General features: G+C 40.0%; 1 long non-coding RNA gene across 1 annotated transcript in view; it reads right to left on the bottom strand.

The window, feature by feature from the left end:
• Positions 1–990: 990 nt before the first annotated feature.
• The window catches only part of LOC136709006 (uncharacterized), a 61694-nt gene continuing 43784 nt past the window's right edge, over positions 991–18900 (bottom strand). The window contains exons 3-4 of the long non-coding RNA XR_010804412.1: positions 4702–4937; positions 991–2110 (exon numbers count right to left, since the gene is read on the bottom strand). This is a non-coding gene — a long non-coding RNA (uncharacterized lncRNA). The remainder of the gene's footprint in view (positions 2111–4701; positions 4938–18900) is intronic.

Below are 18900 nucleotides of genomic sequence, written 5' to 3'. Positions count from 1 at the left end.
CATCTCTGTCCCCTCTCTCTCTCTCTCTCTCTCTCTCTCTCTCTCTCTCTCTCTCTCTCTCTCTCTCTCTCTCACTCATCCTCTCTCTCCCCCCTCTCTCTCTCTTTCTCTTTCCCTCTCTCTCTTTCTCTTTCCCTCTCTCTCTCTCTCCCTCTCTCTCCCTTTCCCTTTGCAATGAATGAACACTGGACAGTGTCCAGCAAAACTGGCGACTTGGAGAGTACAAGAGAGCAGGAAAGTTTAATGAAGTCTCACTCTCTCTCTCTCTCTCTCTCTCTCTCTCTCTCTCTCTCTCTCTCTCTCTCTCTCTCTCGCTCTCTGTCTCTCTCTCTCTCCCTTTCCCTCTCTCTCTCTCTCTCTCTCTCTCTCAAGTCAATGTGATATGAAAAAGTTACAAGAGCTGTAATTTTTTTAGCTGTAAATTATGTAATTTTTATATTAAATTTAATTTTTATGTAATGTTTATTTAATAGGAAAATAAACATTAAAAAGATTAATATTAGAGTCTGGGACACGGTTAAAGTTGAAAAATTAGTAACTCCTTTGTACTGGAACTGATATAACCCAGAACATTATAAATGAATGGATATGTATCATCAATCATTATGTTTGTGATACATACATCTTTAATATGCAGTTTTTTTGTTTTGTTTTTTTTTTAGTTGCTAATTATACCGTCATCAAAAAGAACCCAAGTGGTGGACCAGGTAAGTAAGAGTTTATTCTGATTCTCCAAACACAGCAGCAGCAGGTGTAGTCTAGTATGTGACTCCAAATTCCAGTGTTAGTGTGGGGTCTCCAGTGTTGTTGGTTTCACCATTTCTCACTTTTTGTTGGATATATTTGTCTTGAATGTTTTCACAGGCAGGAATCGGGTGATAATTGCAGTGCCATTTATAGGTGCTGCACTGCTTTGCGTTCTCTGTCTCTGTCGACTGTTCAAAGCTAGAGCAGTAAGTATAAAATGTTAAATTACATTTTTTTGCCTTCAGTGTTATGACAGTGATAATTTATTTAAAAACACACAGAATTTCTTGTAGTTAGAAATTATAATTTCTTAGTCAAGGTGCGAACAGCAAAAATGTTGCAAAGGCAAGAATATATATCAAAAGTAAATACTTAATATATTTTTCCCTCCCTTACTTTCATATTGTGATAATACGTAAAGGTAGTAATAATAATAATTGAAACACGTTGTTCAGGAACAAGTTGAATAAGTTAATAAGGAATTAAATACAATTAAATAATTTTTCAGATTCCTGAAGAAGATGGTCCTGTTCCCTGAAGTGGACTCGCCAACTCTGCCTTTAATCCATAGTTCATGGATGGTTTCTAGCTTGATTTTTTTTCCTTGCTTTCTCAAACATTTCTTCATCATAATCATCCTAATGTAGGAAATCCTGTAGATTTCAGTACCTCACATTTGCTCATTTGTTTTTTCATTATTTGCAAACGTGCACAGTAGACAATCAGATGAGCCTAAATATATGAAACACTTTTGTGTATTATACAATAATATTTTATTATTAATTCATTTATTCATTCATTGACTGTAACCAGTTATCCAGTTCAGGGTCATGTTGGGTCCAAAGCCTACACAGAAATGCTGGGGCAAGGTAGGAACACATCCTGGTCGGGACGCCAGTCTATTACTGGGTGCGACACATTCACTCACACCTAAGCACACTTTTGCACAGTCCACCAAGGTGTGCTTCTGGACTGTGAAAGGTAAACCAGAGCCACCGGAGGAAACCCACACAGACACAGGGAGAGCACACCAAACCCCTCACCAGGCTCGTGCACAGATAGACCCCTAGTGGTTCTCAAGCACTTGCCCCTGGATGAGAAAAGTGCCCTTTCTGCTGGAGCCCAATTTTTTTTCTTCATTCATCAATATTTACAAACAAACATTACCCTCTCTGTCATCAATTCCCCCCAAAAGTGCTTTGATATCTGATTGGCGTTTATTTGAATTCTGCCCCGAATAGATCTGCCTTGAGCCCCTACCCCCAAAAATGTCTGTGTACGTGTCTGCCCCTCACGGAGGGGATGGTCTTCCTGTCCAGTGTGTGCTCTCTTTGCCCTTGGTATGTTCATGGCTCACCCTGCCCTGAAAAGGAAGAAGAGATTACAGAAAATCCAAGAATGAATAATAATAATTATGATTATTATTAAAGGAGATATTACTGTTTTGTGAAAAAACAGCTAAAACCTGTTGAAACTATGAGAGCAAAGGCTTTACCTGATTGTCACAGTGCAGTCTGTGGGAATGTTTAAGGGTAAAATGAGTTTGTAGACAGTTTATTAACATTATAATGAGAAGACTCCATCTACACGAGTCACTAATTATCAGAGTTCTCTTACCATTGCTTAGTAACACGCCAAGAAACTCCCCAGGGTTTGTAAAGAAACAAATATGTCATGGCTTTCTTAATAACATAGAGTACATTGACATGACAATTTATACAGCATTAAATGGTGCAATCTTTTTTAACCTTCAACAGTTGTAGCCTTTAAATAAGTGTTTATTGTTTACTCTTTCCCATGTTCTCTCTCCGTAATAACTAAAACAATATATATATATTTCTCAAATTAAAAATAGTAAAGGACCTGGGGATTTCATCATCTACATTACATAACATAACTGAAAGATTCAGAGAATCTAGAGAACTCTGTAAATACAAGGACACGCCCCAAAACCGATATTGGCTGATGTGGTCTTCGGACACTAGGGTAAAACAGAACTGAAAATGATTCTTTAGCGGAAATTACTGCAGGGGCTAAGAAACACTTCCTAAGTCCAATGTTTGTGAACAGAGAGCGTAGCTGTAAACACAAACGTCCTGTAAATTATGTCAGTAGTTTTTGTCTGTTACTAGGCTTAATAAGGCTAATTTATGGTTCTGACTGAGAGTTTAACAAAAATGTTTCTATTAATTACTAGCAAAAGTGTCTTTTAACCACAAGGAATGTATTTCTTCAGCTGTGGAAGCTGCAATGAAAGGCTGTGTCAGTGCGTACACTAATATTAATATGTTAATTTGCACCTATATTTTATATATTATATATTTGTTATATGTCATTTTTTTATTTTACCCAAAGTCTCCCCAATTTAATCACTGCCAGATCCATCTATTAATTGGTTTCCTTCAATCACATGATACTTTTAGTCTGAGATGATGGAATCTAGAAAATGCTTTTTCAGAGGAATATGAAATTCAGTTCTTTTGGAGGAGATGCTTTTTCACAATGCTGTACAAAAACAGAAGAATGTTTACAGACATTTTATGTAATGATGTAATCTCAGTTATTATTTCCTGCATTAGGATGTTAAAATGGCACAAAACCATGTCAAAAATAATTGTGGGTATGAAATGGTATATATTTTCTTTACTTTCTGAATGATCATGGTAAATATTTGGGTTTGGTGGTTTGTTTAATTTCTACTTTCATATGATTAAAATAAATGTGGTGGTGAAAGACTTGTGTCCCAGATTCACTTTGTCATGAATGTAGTTCAGTCAGTGGTCCATTAGCATAGGCTTATGGAGATACAGATTGTACAGATTTTTTGTACAGCTATAATAAGAACAAACTAGTATTTTAGGAAGAAAATGGTGGAAGTTCATTTAGATCTGTGGACATTTTATGCTTAAAGGAGTGTAATGTGTTCTTTGTTTTTACAGAAAACAGCAGAAATAACTGATAGCTTCAGGTGCTATTGTTCTATTGCAAGTGGCTAACAAGTGGCTAATGTTTACTGTTAGCTTCCAGTCAGTGACAGATTAGCAAAGCTGCTCTGATACAGATGACAACAAAAGAGCCTTATAGCTTCAGCTGACCTTGGTGAATTTTGGGAATGTCTAATTATTGCTTGAATGTATTTTGTAATGTGAGTGTCTATTAAGTGGCTTTTAAAGACTTATTGTGGTCTGTTAATCTACACCCACACACACACAGAGGCCAGGTCTTTGGCAATTATTTGCTTATTAAGTAAAGTTTAAGTGTTTCCAATCATTATCAGAGTTTGAATTCAGCTTCTGTTAAGTTTAAGTGAGAGGTTTACGAGTGTATAACTGAGATAAAGACCTCAAGATTCAATTTTCTTTCTTGTCTTTGAGTGAAAAAATTTACTGGAAGAAAAATCTTAAGTGAAAACACATAAATGCAGTCTTAATATCTCTTTTACACGATTAAACTTAAATCATAAACATACTGACCACATTTAACATGATTCTCCCCTAATACATTAGTCAGTGTTGTTTTGGAATATAAAAAAAATCAAAGCCATAAGTGTATAAACAGATAATATTTCATCGTAGGCTTAAAGGGGTTTGTGGCTTTGCTTTAATCTGTTGCAGTAAAAACAGCCTCGTGTTTCTAGTGGCAAATACACTGTGTTGAGAAAATCCTTGATTTCACCTGCTAAGAGTTATAGACTGGAATATACCTCAGTCAGTGACAACATTAAACACACTGACAGACGAAGTGCACAAAATTATTTAGGTTACAGTATCACTGGCCAAGGGGTGTAATATATTAGGCAGAAAGTGATCAATTCTGATCTGTAGGAAGCAGGAAAAGTGAGCAATTTAAGGATCTAAGAGACTTTAACAAGGGCCAGATTATGAAGTCTATGCCAGTTTAAAAATACAGTGTAACCCTTTAAGTCCTCCTCTTAATTTTAAAGTTGGGTTCTACCTTTAGTGTCAGACGTGGGATTCCATTGAGGTGATGGGGAAGCACCGTGAATTCTTGCTCCCTGAAAGCCATGGGCCCTGGTAGAGGAACAGTAGACCATGCAGAAACTTGTTCCTCAAGCTGGATGGAAGGAGCCAGGCAGTGGCCACACCCAGGTTCAGCTGAAGCAAGGAGTCCTCTGTGTCACAAGGGAATGTCAGTGGTAACCGGTGCAGTGAGAATAACGTGATTCAAGTCTGTGAATGAGAAGACAGAGAAAAGTCAGATGTGTCTTTACCTTTAGATTAAAAACACATGTATCAAGGCATAATCGAGTAACATAGTCCTCTGCTGTGTCTGATGGCACTGCTTGGGTGTGTGGGTTTGGTGGTGGGGGTTGGGGTGGTGAGTACAGGAAACCCAGAGGCATTTTCCTGAAGGTGAAGATTTTTGTAGTTATTTAATTAAAGTGGAATAAAACATTACAGATGGTGATGCAATGCCTTGATTAACAGCTAAAATAACTGCCGTTATAAAACACCTCTCCTTCTGTGGAAGAAAATGAAATGTACTTTTAGGGAACACAAGTAGACTTTAAAACCACTGTGTACCTTTAAAACTACATTTACATGGTTTGTATCTTTAATGAACAACAATGCACCTGCACAGAACTCTTTCTCTGAGAGTGTAGTATCTTTGATAATCTGTGTCTTAAAATAAAGAAACACTTTTCACTTTGTTTTACAAACACTGCGATGTATCACAGAAAAGCAAAGAAAGACGATACAGAGAAGTCTGAACCTAATAAATATTCCTGATTCCGCTGATAATGCTGCAGATCAAAGAGTGTTATGAAGAGTGTTGCTATGAAGAGGTGCATGTTGCATGGCTGCTTTCAGTACAAAGCTAAAAGAAATGAAACACGGGCCGTGGTTTACAGCCATCGTTTCAGAAGACACATGGCCTATCATGACCTATATATTGGCTTTAGTCTGTTTATAAACCCGTAGAGCTGTGCCAGTGTTGGAACGAGACCAAGGCAACAGAGGAACATGAAAAGCCTGTGGTAGTCGTGTGATTGAGGTGTGAAGAAAATAGCTGAGACTGGCCAAATATGAAACATTACACCTGCGTGTAAAGAAGTGTGTGAATAAGAAGAGTACATATGTAATTATTTTCCAAAATTTTGCTCAATTGTGTGTTGCTGCAGCAGAAAACCACAGCCAACCACCCCCACCCCTTGTCGTACTGATAAGCTAGGAGGGTGAAGGCTGGTGGAAGCTTCCTCTTGCCTTCCACTTCAGTGAATCACCTAGGCGACCTTCACATTTCTTCACTCCTTTTTTCAGCTCCACTGATCAGCATATGCACTTTCTGGTTCTGCAGAACTGCAGTCCATCAATCTATTTTTCAGCATACATTTATAGCTACTTTTCACAGAATTGTTTAAGGGTCAGGGCCCTCAAAGAGCTGGTATGATTTGGGTGGTGGATCATTCTCAGACACCTACACTGTGGTACTATGTTAATGTGTGCTGGTGCAAGTGGATCAGACACAGCAGTGAAGCTGGAGTTTTTAAAGCCTTCAGCATCACTGCTGAACTGAGAATAGTCCACCAAAGGAAAATATCCAACCAACAGCATCCTGTAGGTACCTAGTAGTGCAGCAATAGATGGACTACAATCTGTAATTGTAGAACTACAAAATGCTCCTCTATGGTCACTGGAGCTGATAAAATAAATAATGAATGTAGATATAAGGAGGTCTTCTCTTAATGTTATGGCTGATTGCTGTATGTGTATATATTTGCTGTCAGAACAAAACTGGCTCCAAATGGTTAATTTTCACAAAAAAGAAAAAAAAAACAATGTATTCTAATTTATCTTAAAGATATACATTGTCATACTTATATATGTAGTTGGTTATAGAGGAGTATGTGTCTTTGCCTCTATAATTCTTGCATAACGTCTGAATAAACAATCATTTGCAGATGAACTGTGAAGTGTTGCTTGAACTAGTGTCATACATGTTGTGGAACCTGGGTGTGCCTAGAGATTGTGGAATGATTTTGTTTGCTCTGATTCATTGATGGCTTTCTCAGTAGAGATCTGTGACAGTATCTGTTCCGAATTAGTTTAATTATTCATTCATTCATTATCTGTAACCCTTATCCAGTTCAGGGTCGCGGTGAGTCCAGAGCCTACCTGGAATCATTGGGCGCAAGGCGGGAATACACCCTGGAGGGGGCGCCAGTCCTTCACAGGGCATCACACACTCACACATTCACTCACACACTCACACCTACAGACACTATCGAGTTGCCAGTTCAGCGACCAACGTGTGTTTATGACTGGGGAAGGAAACCGGAGCACCCGGAGGAAACCCACGCAGACACAGGGAGAACACACCTCCTCACAGACTCTCTTTGTCTCTTGTGGTAATTTTGGTTTGTTCTCTGCTCTTTCATTCCATTTGTCCATGTGTTTCCATAGAAATCCATAGATTAAGATTTGTTGTTTATGCCCTAGTTCACTTCCTGTTACTCCTTTTTTATCTTTGACATTGTTTGGGATTTTGTAGTTTGTTTGTGGTTTCCTTATCCTAGGTTTTCCTCTGTCTTAGGCTTTTGGTTCTGACTTTGTGTCACATCCTGGTCCAGTCCTGTCTGTTTTCCCCACCATGTGCTCATGTAGCACATGGCCCTGTTTGTTGTTGTTTCCTGTCTCTGCCCTTTTTCCGCCCTAGCCCCACCTTGGTCCTGCCTCGTTATTGTCTCCAGGTGTTCCTTGTTTGTCTTGTCCTGATATGCCCTTATAGTTTGCGTGCTCCCTTGTCTGGTGTTGTGTGCGTAGATATGTGTTTCACAGTCTATCTGTCCACACTTGTCTACCCCGGTTCATGGCTTTTCCCTGTCCATCCTTGTTTAGCTCTGTTTAGTTAGTTTTGTCTTTATTACCTGTGTTTATTTTGATTCTGTCTGTGTCAAATAAAATTCCTTGCATTTACATCCGTCTCCTCGTCCTCCCTGCGCAGCCATGACACTTTGGTTTAGACTAGATTCAACTTTATTTTCTTTACACATGTTTAAGTACAAGGCAACGAAATATAGTTTAGCATCTAACCACAGTGCAATAAGCAGTAAGTGCAGAATGTACAAATATAGACGATATAGGCATGAATATGGACAAATATACATGTGAATATATTATATATTATAAAGTAATATATATAGTTTGGCGAGAAAGACATGATGTAAAGATAGAGTAGAAAAATGCTATAAACATGATATACAAAGGATATATAAATACTATGAACATGATATACATATAACTAATTTACAGGTTGGGTTACCAAAGGAGGGTTGGATATGTTTACATTAATTGAATGTGCAGAATGTCTAACCCAATATAATATACAATTATGTACAGTGTAAGTCAGTATACATGTACAGTCAGTGACCAGATTACGGATGAGTATGTGTTATCGGTGGACAGAGTTCAGTAAGGAGACAGCTCTGGGGAAGAAGCTGTTCGTCAATCTACTTGTCCTGGACCGGAGGCTCCTGAAGCGCCTGCCAGAAGGCAAGATGACAAACAGACTATGAGCAGGGTGTGGGGAATCTTTAAGAATGCTGTGGGCTCGTAGACAGCGTTTCTTCTGTACGTCCTCAACTGATGGACGTGAGGTCCCTGTAGTTTTCTGGGCCGTATTCACCACTCGCTGTAGTGACTTATGGTCAGCAACAGTGCCGTTCCCAAACCAGACTGTGATACAGCGGAACAGGATTAGTCTCAATCACACAGCGATAGAAGTTCACCAGAATGGCTGGAGACAGATGTTGTTTCTTTAGCATCCTCAGAAAAAAGAGACGCTGGTGAGCGTTCTTGACCAGGCTGGAGGTGTTGGAGGTCCACACACTCCTCTCAGACAGTCACCTGGAGGAAACCCACACAGACACAGGGAGAACACACCACACTCCTCACAGACAGTCAGCCGGACTGGGACTTGAACCCACAACCTCCAGGTCCCTGGAGCAGTGTGATTGTGACACTAACCTGCTGCACCACTGTGCCGCCCAAGAACTTGAAGCTGGCGACACGTTCGACAGCCATCCCGCTGATATAGATGGAGTCGTGCATGCCACCTTTCTCCCTCCTGAAGTCTATGATAAGTTCCTTTGTTTTGTTGGTGTTAAGGAGCAGGTTATTGTCAGTACACCATGTGACCAGATGTTTTACATGCTCTCTGTAGGCTGTCTCATCATTGTTGCAGATGAGGCCAATCACTGTGGTGTCGTCAGCAAACTTGATCATAGAGTTTGATTCATGAACAGTCTTGCAGTCATGAGTGAAGAGGGAGTAGAGAAATGGGCTTAGCACACAGCCCTGGTAATATCCCGTGACGTCAGATCTTCACAGACATGTGGCTTTCTCAGAGCAGAAGATGCTGTTACTGCACAAAACAGGAGGATAAACACCCTGTTAATACTGCAGCCTGGGGCTATTAACAACAGTGGCATAACTGCACATTAATACGCTGTGCTCAGCTATTCAACTGTGCTAAATAGAATAGAAAATGTAGAACAGGGCACTAGAAAATGCACCACTAAGTGTAAAAATACATTATAATCCATTTATAATACGCCTTATAATTACTAATAAGCCAAGCTCATGTCCTCCCTGAGCCAGGGGACTCAGTTGTATTGACTCATTCATATTTTCATGCAGATATTCCCTGCAGTTATTATCCAGTGTTGGTCTTCAGTCAAAATAAACAAACTTTGCCCTGCACTTAAAACACTGTTTGACATTTTGAGTAAATCAGCGCGCACAAGTTACAAAGTTACAAGGACAAATATGTTTTATAGATAAAATATAGACAAAATTAAATAAAAAACAGTACACTTTCTGACATCCGTGACTAAAAAAAACAAAGCTGCAAGTCATGCTGTGAAAAACTGACTGCCAAAAGCCATTCATATAAATACAAGTACTGCTTAAACCACTAACTGCTTGGGTGGGGGGTAAGAACACTGAGTGCAGTCGGCAGAGCGTGTGTTTCACTCAGAACACTGCAGCTGAACTAGTGTTACTCAGACATTCATTGACTGGGGCGAGTGTTTGATTGGTTTCTACTCAAGGGGCTTCCCAAGGTACTGTTTGATTTGGAGTGAGATGGGTTCAAGAAAGCAAAAGGATTAAAAGGTCAAGATAAAAATAGATTAAAAATTTTGGAGCAGGGCCACTGTCGGTGATGGTCTCAGACTAATAACTGTATTTGGGAGGAAAAGGAAACACTTACTACTGAGGTGAGAGATCACACTCTTAAAAATAATGATCCACTATCAAAATAATGATCCACTATCTGTTCCATAAAGAAGTGTGAAGAACCTTTAAAAGGTTTCAAATCTTTCACTCCATTTAAAACTTATTAGCAAAAAGGGTACTTTAAGGAACCAAAAGTGGTTCTTCTATGGCATCACTCAAAGAACATTTTGTATTAATAGTGTACTAAGCATGGTTTAGTGTAATACAGTAAGCAGTTCAGTACATTCATCTTCACACCATTTAAGGAGATGTTTTATAGATGTTCAGCCCTCATTAATGAGCAGTTATAACAAAAACACTGAGGCCTATGTTAATGCACAGATTGGACTGGCTTTTGATCTTCCTTTGTCTTCACACACCGCTTATTAGTGGCATTCTTGAAAATGTATTATTCATACATTTCCCTTTCCCACACACTCTCTCGCTCTCTTACTCTCACTTCCTTTATCTGGTTTATCAGCCCTCTCTCTCTCTCTCTCTCTCTCAGGTTGTTTATCTTCTAGACATTTATATTTAATCCTTCTGTTACACACCCTACCACCTCCAGACGTAATATACAAATCATAAAATCACTGACATGTCAATGTAGGCAGTGCAAAAGAAACTAACAGCATGAAGAGCAGGCCCAAACTACTCTACACAGTATAGGGATGCTCTGTCTTCACCTTGCTGTCATATGTACTGTGCAGTAACTGAGCCCATTATTAACAAAGACATAACTGCATATTAATATACTGCGCTCAGCTGGGAGACTGTGCTCAATGGCTATTGGAGAACAATAAAATAAACTGTTTTTTACCCCGACTGAAATGTAGAACAGGTGGCTAGAAACCCTTCCTACTCCCAGTGTTCTTTTACACTTCAGCTGTTGGCAGAGCATGTCTTTTTAACAAGGGTATTTTTCACTTTTTTTTTTTACGCAACTAAAGCCAAATTTGCTGAATGTTTTGGCTCATCGTTTTTATTTTCAGCTCCATTAACAGCTCCACTTTACCTTGTGAGACTTTGGGAAGGTGGTCATTTATGGAAAAACACTGCTTTGTAACTGAGACAAAGATGTGTTGCTATCTTTTAAATCTAAATGTTATTCTCATTGAATTAAAAAAGCATTTTAGCTTAATGCACATTACTCATAAAACACACACACACAAACACAAACACACCCACCCACACACACACACACACAAACCTGTTTTTACGATGTGCACCAGAGGGTGGACCAAATGTAATATAGATACAAATCTAATGAGGTCGCGTTTCACCAGTTCTTTTGTGAAATGAAGAAACTGCAAGTCATTGTGAAACAGACTCTAGTAAATTGTAATATCAGTACAAAAAGTGTTTAGATGTAGCTGCTCCACGGGCTGTGGATTTGACTGGATGCTGAGTAATAACCAAGTGCAATGTGTAATATACCGTGTAAAATGCTAAGGTAAATATAGTCTTGTTCCTCAAATGATTAAAATCGATAAATGAATCTCAGTTTTCCTTTTTTTCTGCAAAAATACAGAAAAATGAAGTGTATTCACTGCATAGCAAATCTTTCAATTCTGTTTTTTTATTGTGTTTAATACCAACCTGAGGAAATAATCATTTATAAAATACTCCAATTCTAAACAATGCTTTTTGGAAAGTACCAGAAAAAAAAAGAAAAAAAAGAGAGAACTTCTTTTTGAGGCACAAAGGAAGTTGCAAGACAACTAAAGATTTTGAAGTGAGAAGATATGATCACACGGCAAGGATAAAAATAGCACAAGCTTTAACCAAAATACATCTCTTCAACAGCAACATCAGTGGCACTCTACACACTTAGGAAAACACTAAGGCTATATGTTCACTACTTTGTATGTTCCTTAGGGTTCAGTGTTCAATGCTGACATTGCTGAATGAAAAAATTCATTCATTGTCTGTAACAACTTTTCCAGTTCAGGGTCGTGGTGGGTCCAGAGCCTCCCCTGTGCGCACTCTGGAGGGGGCGCCAGTTCATTGCACCAGGACCAGAACACCCGGAAACCGGAGCATCAGGAGGAAACCCACGCAGACACAGGGAGAACACACCACACTCCTCACAGACAGTCACTCGGAAGAAACCACGCAGACACAGGGAGAACACACCACACTCCTCACAGACAGTCACCCGGAGGAAACCCATGGAGACACAGGGAGAACACACCACACTCCTCACAGACAGTCACCCGGAGGAAACCCATGCAGACACAGGGAGAACACACCACACTCCTCACAGACAGTCACCCGGAGGAAACCCATGCAGACACAGGGAGAACACACCACACTCCTCACAGACAGTCAGCCGGAGCAGGAATTGAACCTACAACCTCCTGGAGCTGTGTGATTGTGACACTAACCTGCTGCGCCACCGTGCCACCCACAAAAGGTAAAGCCGAGTACTACACAATCACTCACTCTCCAAAGTTACCACACCCACCAACCTCACTGCTGTCCCCTCTACAAACCCACCGTCATCCACTTCACAACCCAAAAGCCACAAAAACTCACAGACACCGCTGTGTCAAACCTAGCCATTTTGTAGGGCTTTAGTCCCCTGCTTGTTTTGTGATTACTGGTGAGTTTATTAAATATGTCAGGAACCTTCGGGACTCTATGTTTTATTTGATAATTGTATGTTATATTTATAGTTGGTTTTAATTTCCAGCTAATAATTTTCTCTTTAGTGCATCACTGTTGATAGATGCAGGATGTTCAGAGGTTTCACTGCACGCCTAGACACAAGTCCATGCAGCTTTGAGTAAGGTTTAAACCTTTTTATAAATGCACTTCTGTTTTCTTTCAAGCCATTGTTTAAATTAAGTACAAATATGGTCTTAAGCTACTGTACCCATCATGAGAACGTACCAAGGCCTGTTAAAAGACCATTTTTTAAAACTATATACTGTACACTCATGTGAACAGTTTAGAACACCTCATGAAAATCTTTGTCTTTTTGAACATATTTAAACACATGGACATTTGAGCTTCATTTGAACAGTATCAAGAGATGGAGCTTATAAAACTTATAAAAACAATAAACCTGAAGAATTTACTTATAAACACAAGTTGTAACATCTAATGAACAAAAATATACATTTTTCTCCTGTCAGGGCCTTAAATCAGTTTATGTTTCGTGGAGCAGACACCCAACATGTGCGCACACCCACACCAACACACCCACACACCCACACCCACACCCACACACACACACACACACACACACCCACACACACACACTATGATGCAGATTCCAACAGTTACACTGTATGCACACACACACACACACACATACACACAATGACGCAGATTCCAACATGTACACTGTGCACGCACAAACACACATACATATGCTCACACACACACACATACACACACGCACACACACACACACACATACACACAGACACACACACATACACACACACACACACACATACACACACACACACACATACACAACCTCAGAATAATGTCCAGAAGAAAAGGAGAGATCAGCAGATCAAAGGCAATGTGACTCATGGAAAATTCATTTTAAACAATGTTTGACTGAGAGGGTCAGTAAAAAAATATTCATTCATGACATGTAGGAAGAGTTTCAGCTAGAGCCAGGGCAGGGTTATTCTGGAGGTATCATGTTTGCTGGGAGGAAATAGTGGATTCTGTGAGGAACTTGTGTGTTTCTTTGCTTGCCCTGTAGCCACCTAGACCCAGAAATGAACTCGGCAGGAAAAAATGATGATTATAAACAACATCATCATGAACCACACACATCCCCAAACATACTCTACAGCAGTCGTTCCCAGGCCTTTTCTACACTGCCCCCCATTTTGTAGATGAGGATATTTTCGAGACCCCCACTCTGACACACGCACGTACATCTCTTTTACTTCCAAACTCCACTGGAATTTCTTTTAAACATTTGAGTTAATACAAAACTGCAAATTCTTATTGAGCAAAACAAATTAAAGTGGCAGATCACATTTATTTTACAATGGAATTATTACAAGAGAATGATCTGTTTCTCTATGCCCCCTCCCTCTGCAGCAGCTCCGGACCCCCGCTTTGTGAACCACACAATAGATTCAGACTAAACCTTCAGCGACTTGAGATTTCTCAGACCCCAGAGACACAAGACTTCATTGAGCTAACATAATGTAAATGAATCATGAGTCACTTTGTTCACGCATTGTCTGTGGCCGCTTCTCCATTTCAGGGTCCTGGTAGGTCCAGAACCCACCCGGAATCACACCCTGAAGTGGGTGGCAGTCCATCACTATCACTGTTGCGCCACCGTAGTAGTGCTATTCCATTTTATACTTCCATTTACTCTCCTGGAGTAGACTCGGCTCTACTCAGTGTTTGCTGCCTGGTACATGATTCATATTCCACTACAAACGCTTGCCCCGAAATGTAGGTGGTGATGTTGCAAAACACTGTCTTCATGAGCTTTAGAAACCACAAGAACAGCAGTGGTAATGTTGAGTGTTGTTCATTGATTGTGTATTTGCATTTTGTTGATGTTTTTTTGGACTGAACACAGCTCCATCATCAGTTCAGACGAATCAGTAGAGATTTTTTGCACCTTGTTGCACTGTCCAGCTCTCCCTGGAGTTTTCTGTCGGCCACCAATCCAAGTAGTGTTTGTAACTTTTCAAACGGGCTGCAGTTTGTAGATTTTTTGAACAGCTATTTTGTGCTGTATGTATTCATTTAATTACGATGGACACGTCTCTGACCAATCAGCACTCTGCAAGGTTCACATGTCATCATTTAGTCCCTACTTGAGTTGCTTGGAACCAGGAGCGAGCAAAAAAAAAGGCTTTAGGTAGCATGTTCCAAATTTGCCTAATGGAAAAACAAAAAAACAAGCAAAATAAAACAAACAAAAAAACAACAAGTCGAGTCGAGTAGAGCAGGTACCATGTAATAGAAAAGCACCATTAGTCCCTGGAATACTCTGCTGGTGCATAATTATGTTTGTACACATCGATAGCTATGTGGCAGTTCACATAATAAAGGAAACTATGAATCATCTCTCTGGTCCAAACTGTGTTGCATTAGTATTGTTTGTCAGGCATGATGTATCTGTTGGTTACACATGACTTCTGAGCTGGTTCATTGTCATATTCTATTTAGGCCAAGACTTACCACAGTTTATTTTACAATCGTATCATTAAACTTCATTTAGTCCAATCTGTAGTCACATTTCCACAACTCTAAACGCAATTAGTACAACATCTGTCAGCTGTAAATTATACCATTAACACAATTCATGTTGTTTTCACAAAATATGCAGCCAATTTAACATTTCTAAAATGCTTACATTTTCTGTACATACAAGCTTTCCCAAAACCAAAACTGTGGCTCTTTCTGGTCTCACTTACAAATTCTTACACACAGTGCACCAGAAATGAAAACCTAATGTTCAAAACCTTAAATACGGTGTAAAACATCTACGTCAGCAGCTGAAAAGCTGTATAGAAACAACAGATAAGCATTTCTGAATGAACAGACCACTGAAACATCTGATAAACCACAACCGATTCCAATCTCAGTCTGAGACATAAGCAGGTGCTGAAGTGCTGTCAATGACATAGACTCATCAAAAACGGGGCTTTCTGGATTGGATGGTCAATGTGGGTAAACAACCCTATACAGAAGTATAGAGAGAAAAAGAGAGAGAGAGAGAGAGAGAGAGCGAGAGAGAGAGAGAGAGAGAGAGAGAGAGAGAGAGAGAGAGTGAGAAAAAAAAGAGAGAGAGAGAGAGAAAGAGAGAAAAAAAAAAGAGAGAGAGAGAGAGAGAGAGAAACAAAATAATGTCTGGACAAGGGAGAGATTGAAATAGGACTGTGTTTTTTTTTTGGTACCCAAGGCTATGCATGTCTGATTTTCTGGGAGTCACAGGCAGCAATTGTGCAGTTTCAGCAATTGTGCTATGATTGACTACAGGGTGGGCCATTTATATGGATACACTTGAATAAAATGGGAATGGTTGGTGATATTAACTTCCTGTTTGTGGCACATTAGTATATGGGAGGGGGGAAACTTCTCAAGATGGGTGGTGACCATGGCAACCATTTTGAAGTCAGCCATTTTGGATCCAACTTTTATTTTGTCAATGGGAAGAGGGTCATGTGACACATCAAACTTATTGGGAATTTCACAAGAAAAACAATGGTGTGCCACAAATGTGTGGTTTTAACGTAACTTTATTCTTTCATGAGTTATTTACAAGTTTCTGACCACTTTGAAAATGTGTTCAAAGTGTTGCCCATTGTGTTGGATTGTCAATGCAACCCTCTTCTCCCACTCTTCACACACCGATAGCAGCACCACAGGAGAAATGCTAGCACAGGCTTCCAGTATCCGTAGTTTCAGGTGATCACCAACCATTCCCATTTTATTGAGGTGTATCCATATAAATGGCCCACCCTGTATACAGTCCCTGATCGAAGTTCTGTCGCTTATCCATGTTGTGGAAACAAAAGCTTATAACCTGACTTTAAATGCATCCATTGGTTTTGGAAATGACTCATATGAAAACTGAAACCCTCCCAAATGAGGTTTAATTTACGAAAATAAATTTGCTTCACTGCAGAAATATTGATCATTTAATGAACACGGAAAGGTCAAACAAAACAAAAGTTTTGACTTTGTCATATAGTGCACCCAATACTAGTTTACAGCCTCACCTGTGCTCACTGATTGATCGGTTAATTAGTGGGTGTGTATAAAAAGAAACCCAGCACCCCAGACCTTCACTTGAACTGCAACTTGACATCTGACAACATGCCAAAAATCCACCCTGCCACCAAAGCCTTGATTATCAAGAGTGTTTTTGACAAGCCCAGGTCTGGCAGACCCAGCAAGACAACTGCTCAGGAGGAACATTTGTTGGTCCACTTTTCCACTGCAGCAGAGCTCCACCAGGCCTGGTCACCTCAAGCCCCTATGTCAACTAGAACAGATTGTAGGATTCTGTCTCGAAATGGCCTCCATGATGGAATCAGTGCCCAGAAGCTAGCACTAAACAAAAGGCAATTAAAAAAACATGTCAAGGCCCACAACCTGCTAAAAAGATGAAGCTGAAAAAGTGGCAGAAGGTGGATTTCTCAGATGAATCTTCTGTTGAATTACACCACAGCCGCATCAAATACTGCAGGAGACCTACTGGAGCCCGTATGGATCCAAGATTCACCCAGAAAACTGTTACGTTTGGTGGGGGAAAGATCATGGTCTGCGGTTACATTCAGTATGGGGGTGTGCGAAACATTTGCAAGGTGGAAGGCAATATCAATAGCCTAAAATATCAAAAAGTATTAGCTACCTCTTACATCCCCAATTATAAAAGAGGTCAAATTTTGCAGCAGGACGGTGCTCCATCTCATACATTACATTTACATTTATATTTACATTTGCATGCATTTGGCAGACGCTTTTATCCAAAGCGACTTACAAAAGAGGATCTAACATTCGAACATACATCATACATCCATCTCTACATCAAAGTTCCTCAAGGCGAAGAAGATCAAGGTGCTCCAGGACTGGCCAGCCCAGTCACCAGACATGAACATCATTGAGCATGTTTGGGGTGGGATGAAAGAGGAAGCTTGGAAGACAAAACCAAAGAATCTTGATGAACTCTGGGAGGCATGTAAGACTGCATTCTTTGCTATTCCTGATGACTTCATCAATAAATTGTAGGAATCACTGTTGAACCGCGTGGATGCAGTCCTTCAAGCTCATGGAAGTCACACAAAATATTAAACATGGCTCTAATAGCACCACAATTTCATTCACCAATGGTGTGAAACATATCTTTGTATCTGAAGTAAATTCATTCATTCATTCATTCATTATCTGTAAGCGCTTATCTAATTCAGGGTCGCGGTGGGTCCAGAGCCTACCTGGAATCATTGGGCGCAAGGCAGGAATACACCCTGGAGGGGGCGCCAGTCCCAGACACACACACACACATTCACTCACACACTCACACCTACGGAGACTTTTTGAGTCGCCAATCCACCTACCAACGTGTGTTTTTGGACTGTGGGAGGAAAACGGAGCCCTCGGAAGAAACCCACACGGACACAGGGAGAACACACCAACTCCTCACAGACAGTCAGCCGGAGCGGGAATCGAAACCACAACCTCCAGGTCCCTGGAGCTGTGTGACTGCGACACCTACCTGCTGCACCACCGTGCCGCCCCTGAAGTAAATTATTTGCTTGATTTTCACATTACTTTCTGTGGGCGACAATGTTTTTCTGGCCAAAATCTGACCTTTCCGTGTTCATTAAATGATCAATATTTCTGCAGTGAAGCAAATTTATTTCCGTAAATTAATCCTCATTTGGGAGGGTTTCAGTTTTCATATGAGTCATTTCTGAAACCAATGAAGGAATTTAAAGTCAGGTTATAAGCTTTTGTTTCCACAACATGGATAAGCGACAGAACTTCTGTCAGGGACTGTTTGTTGTTGACTAAATGTGTTAGTCATTTTGAACGAATGACTCGATACTGAGGCGGGTTTGCTGTATTTTGATAGAGTTAGTGTACGTAGAGGAAGTATTGCTTGCATTTTGAAATGTAGAGTTGGTATTTAATGAACAATATGTGGTTTTGGGCAGAAAATGAACTATTTGGCTACTTGTGTGTTGTAGTTGTGTTGCTGTGTTAAGAGATTAGAAAAATGGTCTGAGGTATCAGTAAAAGCTTGTTATTGTAAAAACTGTAAAAGTGGTATCGTACTTTGTTGAAACATTAGCAGAGAAGACACTTATTCGACCCCTATATGGATGGAGCCCCACAGTGTAACTCATTTTTACAGCACTGTACTGTAATCAGTGAGGAGGGGGAGGTTTTCTATCCTCCTCCAACAGTT

The sequence above is a fragment of the Hoplias malabaricus genome, chromosome 10 (genome assembly GCF_029633855.1).
Source record: "Hoplias malabaricus isolate fHopMal1 chromosome 10, fHopMal1.hap1, whole genome shotgun sequence".
NCBI classification, from domain to species: Eukaryota; Metazoa; Chordata; class Actinopteri; order Characiformes; family Erythrinidae; genus Hoplias; species Hoplias malabaricus.
Note: the sequence above shows the minus strand (reverse complement) of the source record. Positions and strands in the feature narration are given on the sequence as shown.